Below are 6,348 nucleotides of genomic sequence, written 5' to 3' on the forward strand. Positions count from 1 at the left end.
ACAAGCCTAAAGATACAAAAGCTGTGGCTGAATCCGAAATCGCATACTTACTGTGTAGGTACTGAATTTCATTGGGTACCTACTTAACGTGCGCTAAGGCAGTATGTACGTTCGCGTTAAGTATGTACAGCATTCGCCATGTTGACGTTATCATGTGACATATGACGTAGTAGACTTGTTCGATTTCATGCGGAACCACAAGAACCGACAGGAGATTGACATCACAATACCGCGAGAGCAACTCGAAATCAGACTTCTCCGTATGATTTCTGGAATCGCTCTCACGGTACTTTGATGTCATCCAGCTGTTGGTTCTTACAGCGGTGCATAAACTCGAACAAACCTAATAACAGACATGAACAGACAGGTGCACTAACATCTGATTGCATCAGTAACTTGATTACACATTGTTTTGTAGGGGACAAAATAAGTAAAACAAGCAGATTGTAATTTAATATCTATTGTCAGATGACAGCTGTGCTTGAATACAAACTAGACAATGCAGGCAATGTGATTATATACATTTTAGTGAAGCAATCTCTTGTATTTACTTAAAACGACAGGAAACATGAATAAAAAATGAATGAATAAAACCATCACAATAAATGAAAACGTATTGAAGTGAATCCCATATGAAACAAAACTTTATTCAAATGTATTTTTCTAACAAACCATCACATATTTACTGTCATCTCAACACAGCTGTGACAATTCTACAGCTTTATTTTCATGAATCAGCTGAGCACTTTGTGGCATATCTTGGGTCTGTGCGTGAAGTCTGGGTGCTGAGGGACAGTCCTGTGTAACGTATCAAAATCACCCGATTGGTTGGTCTCCGGTCGATTGCTTTGCTTTCCCGTGGCATCATGGGAAAGCTGGGATAGAAGTGTCCATCTGGGGTGCGTTCCACTCCAGTTTTAGATACACACTCGCGAACTTCCCTAAGCACTTCCCCTCGGGGGAATCCCTGTCGCCATTTTGAAGTGCGTTCCACTTCGTCAAGTAGACGAGGGAAGTTTGTATGGACAGACCCTCGCTCCCTCGATTTTGACCGAGGGAGCGAGTCTGCTTCATATGTACACTTCATGCAGCTTCATATCCCACAATGCAACACGATTGTGATGTCACTTCAGCAACTCGCGCTTTGCACATGGAGGGGGCGGTCTCCACTTTCCATGTGATTAAGGGCTTAAACCTACTACAATAGATGAGCTCTCTAAACTAGTCACATCATCCAAATCATCGTCCTTAATATTAGACCCCGTTCCCACAAAACTACTTAAAGAGGTATTCCCTGTAGTGTCAACCCCGGTTCTAAATATCTTTAACTCATCGCTAGAAATAGGATACGTTCCAACAGCTTTCAAACTAGCAGTTATTAAACCGCTGATTAAAAAACCACAGCTTGATCAAGGAGATCTTAATAACTTTAGACCAATCTCAAATCTCCCTTTTCTTTCGAAAATATTAGAAAAGGTAGTGGCAAGCCAGTTACGCACATTCTTGACCAATAATAGTACATATGAAAAGTTCCAATCAGGATTCAGGCCCCACCATAGCACAGAGACAGCGTTGCTTAGAGTTACAAATGACCTCCTATTAACATCTGATCGTGGTGAAATCTCAATTCTTATATTACTAGACCTTAGTGCAGCCTTTGACACAATAGATCACACAATCTTACTCAATAGACTAGAAAACTATATTGGTATCAGTGATCAGGCGCTAGCCTGGTTTAGGTCATATCTAACCAATCGCTATCATTTTGTTTATGTAAATGAGGAAGAGTCATATCACTCCCTGGTTAAATACGGTGTACCGCACGGATCAGTTTTAGGTCCTATCCTGTTCTCGTTATACATGTTACCCCTAGGAGACATTATCAGGAAACATAACATAAGTTTTCACTGCTATGCGGATGATACCCAGCTTTACATCTCCTCGCATCCCAGCGAAACACACACGTTTTCTAAGCTAAAAGACTGCATTAGCGATGTTAGTGACTGGATGGCACATAACTTTCTTAAGCTCAACTCCAATAAGACAGAGATACTTATTATTGAACCAAATCGTTACAAACATAATATGTCAGATTACAAATTGCACATAGATGGCTGTACTGTGGTGCCATCTTCCACGGTTAGGAACTTAGGTGTGATGTTCGACAGCAACTTATCCTTTGATAGTCATATCGCCAACGTCTGCCGCACAGCATTCTTCCATCTTAGAAATATCTCAAAAATACGCCATAAACTGTCTACATCTGACGCAGAGAAGCTTATTCATGCTTTTATGACCTCTAGAATAGACTATTGTAGCTCGCTACTCGGGGGATGCCATTCAAATCAGGTCAACAAGCTTCAGCTAGTTCAAAACGCTTCTGCAAGGGTACTTACTCGATCTAAGAAGTATGACCACATAAGCCCAATTCTGGCATCTTTACACTGGCTACCAGTTAAATATCGCATACAATTTAAAATATCACTAATCACCTACAAAGCTTTAAATGGCTTAGCACCCTCAGAATACAATCCATCACGCACACTACGGTCGCAAAATTCTGGTCTATTGATTATCCCTAGACTATCAAAAGTGTCTAAAAGTGGAAGATCCTTTTCGTACTTAGCCCCTAAGCTCTGGAATGATTTACCAACCGATGTCCGAGAATCAGACACAGTCGATCATTTTAAATCTAGACATAAAACTTTTCTCTTCAACAAAGCATTCGCATAACTTGTTTAGTAAAGGTCCTTAACTCGCAATAGTTATTTTTATGGAACAAAGCACTCACGGTCATAACACAGACCAACAAAATAAATAAATAAAAACCTTTTCTGCATGAACACTTAAAAATGAATTGCATTAAATAGTTTGCCATCGTTTGCCACTGAACCTGCATTAACGACGACAGTGGGGTTTCAGGCCTTAGTCAAACGGTTTGGCACGTATGGTTGGGTTGCGATTTTGACGCTATCATAAGTCTTGTGAATAGTATGCCATACAGACCCGTTTGCCACTGAACCTGCATTAACGACGACAGTGGGGCCTCCAGCCTTAGTCAAACGGGTTGGCATGTACGGTCGGGATGATTTTTTTTTCGCATTTTCGTGTGTCTTGTGAATAGTATGCCATACAGACCCGTTTGCCACTGAACCTGCATTAACGACGACAGTGGGGCCTCCAGCCTTAGTCAAACGGGTTGGCATGTGCGGTCGGGATATGTTTTTCGCATTTTCGTGTGTCTTGTGAATAGTATGCCATACATACCCGTTTGCCACTGAACCTGCATTAACGACGACAGTGGGGCCTCCAGCCTTAGTCAAACGGGTTAGCACGTATGGTCGGGTTGCGATGTTTGGCGTTTTCTCGTGGTCTTGTAAATGGTATACAATATAGACCCGTTTGCCACTGAACCTGCATTAACGACGACAGTGGGGCTTAGTCAAACGGGTCGTCAGGTTTCATTTTCTCTTAAAGATCGGAAGGTGACCCTCATTTACCATATATACTATAATTTGCTAAATCCTCAACTGTGGATAATATAATTATGCCGCAATAGTTAGTCTGTCTGGAACTAAGCTGAGTTAAACCACATCACTGTGTGACACTTCAATACATATGAACGGCCGCTACGCTAATACGATTTTGTTTTTCTCTCCCTGTCTCGTCCTCGACCTCGAGGACAACGAGACAAACAGACCCAGTCCCGGTAGATGTGAAAGTCGGCACACCTCTGATCTACTGGCCGTCCTTCAACCTGATGCCCAGCTGATGCCTGACCAACGATCACCGGCAGAACCCGTTTAATCTTCGCTAAATCTCCTTATCCGTTCTCCCAAGGGTTTTTCCCTCCTAGGACTTATTTTTCCTCGGATAAAATTTTTTTCTCCTAGGGGTTTTTTCACCCCGGGGAGGCACCCTTTTTGGGCTTTACTTAGCTTCCTCTTCTAGATGTTACTTTAGTAATACGTTCGTTTATAATATTGAGTGATAGCCCCAGCAAATTTAACTGCTTATGCTATCATGTATTTTGTTGTCCTATCTGTCGTTTTTCTGTGCTTTTCACTGCTTCTATTTATGTAAAGCTGCTTTGAAACAATTGACTTTTGTGAAAAGCGCTATATAAATAAAATTGAATTGAATTGAATTGAAAATGTTTGGAAAATTGTAGCTTGTGTTGAAGCTACCTCACTGCTTGGTCAAAAAAAGAGCTTAGCTACTGAAAAGCTATTTGATTTAGAAAGCAGCTAAGCTACCGCCAAGCTACCGAAAAATGTAGTTAAACTACTAGCTTCGCTACTTGTAGTGGAGCTACTGCCCAGCACTGGTTGGATGTTCCTGTTTTACCCGCCGTTGTATGTTAATTGTGTTTTGTTTCCTGTTTTATATTAAATGTTATTTATTTCATGTGAACCCTGAGTGTGCGTCCTGATTCCTGTTACAAGTCATGACATGCATGATTAGGCTACTATGGTTTTTAAAAGGTAACTTATGTTTGTGAAATTAATATAAAATATTTCAAGAGAAATATATATATATATATATATATATATATATACATGGGCATCGGAACCATTATACGTGGGTGGGACAGGACCCACCCACTTTTTAAGACCAATGATAATGGACCCACCCACTTTTTCTCTAAATTAGCGCATTTGTCTGTTCACTTATCAAAGCGCTGTTAGTCAAAATTCATTCCACTAGAGAGGGGATACCCAACCTTTGCTTTTTTACACCGCGGACCTGTTTCAGCTTTTAAAAAAAATTCGCGGAGGGGGCTGTCGCTGAGTTGCTGTTCGAACAAAGTACTGAAAAACCTCCTTTGCGAAACGTATAACGTTTTAAACGGAAGTATAAAGGTCAAACAACCATGCATTAGGAAAATTAATTATGCTTTATTTATAGTATATTTTCTATAGACATATATATTTTCTATAGACCATATTATGGTGGATTGTTTTACTTTCACTGTTTCACGAGTTTGCCTGCCCATTTAGTCTTAATAATTAAGGGTAAATGGCCTTAGCTTGCTGTTCTAAAAAGGCAGCTCGGACTCAAGCCCCAAGTTCAAATAACCGAAGAAAAAAAGAAGGAGATGAGGTGGAGAGATGCCAGAAAAATTGCGGCGGTGCACGGAGACTCTCGTTTACCATATGCTTTTAATGATAATTGACACAGCACTAAATGTGTTTCCTTTCAAACCTACGTTAAAATGTAGGGTACACGTTAAAATATTATCACTGCGGTAAAATAGTTTATTTTGATTATGGTGCCACGATCGCTGGATAATTGCAAAGGTTTTTTTACAGAAGACTGCAATTACTTTTAATTTGAGATATCACAGAGCTGAACGTCTTTATGTATTAATATTATGCATTATTTGCAAATGTACCTCGCAAATAAAGTCATACCTCTGCATACCTCAAAATAAAAAATAAACATTGTAGCCTGTCAGAAGAGTAGAGAAAAAAAATGTCACAGAGTAAAATAAATGAAATATGACATCTGTCATTATTTGCAAAATATTTAAAGGGCTATTACCAGAATTCCGACCGCAATACTGTTTTTTTTATTTAAAGGACAAGTTCGGTACTTTAGACTTAAAGCCCTGTTTTCAGATTGTTTATGGTGAAATAGAATGGTTTTGACTGAAATATCGACATTTTCGGCTGCCCTGAGAATTTTCACGTGTTTGTGTTCCAGCTCAGACCTCTACAATGGGTTTAATGGTGCACTGGAACAATCCTTCCTAAAATGCATTAAACTTTCGTTTACAAAGACGTGAAACTCACCGAGTGGTCAGGGGTGTTCACTAGTATGCTCACACAAAAATCGCTCCAAAAGACGCATTCCAACAGGTTTTATCGTAGTTTTTACCAACTCCATTGACTTGTATTAGTTGTGCTGTGAGGTACGGTATTACTCCGCGCCGGGAACTTTGTTTCTATTCTTGCAATTGGCAAAGGCGGATTAGCGCCACCACCTGGGCTGGAGTGTCTATTATTCAAGCTTTAAGCGGTAGAATGTACGGGTGTGAGGCGTTTGGAAAAATAGGTCCACAAGTTAACAACAAATGCTAAAACAGCTGTTGGAAGGCATCTTTTGTAGCGATTTTTCATTATGTGGCTCATTATTTAACTCTTTTGTTCCTCAGCTGTCAATCACTGATTATTCAGGAGCTTTCCCGCCTCCACGCATATGCACTGTAAAAAATAAATTGTTGGCTCAATGAATTATTTTTTAGTAAATAGTTCCACAGAAATTTTACGTTCACTCAATTTCTGACTCCAAAGTGTTACCTGGATTGTTGTTTTTTAGTTGGCCCAAACTTGACTCAAATATAAA

The sequence above is a fragment of the Paramisgurnus dabryanus genome, chromosome 17 (assembly GCF_030506205.2).
Source record: "Paramisgurnus dabryanus chromosome 17, PD_genome_1.1, whole genome shotgun sequence".
Classification (NCBI taxonomy): Eukaryota; Metazoa; Chordata; class Actinopteri; order Cypriniformes; family Cobitidae; genus Paramisgurnus; species Paramisgurnus dabryanus.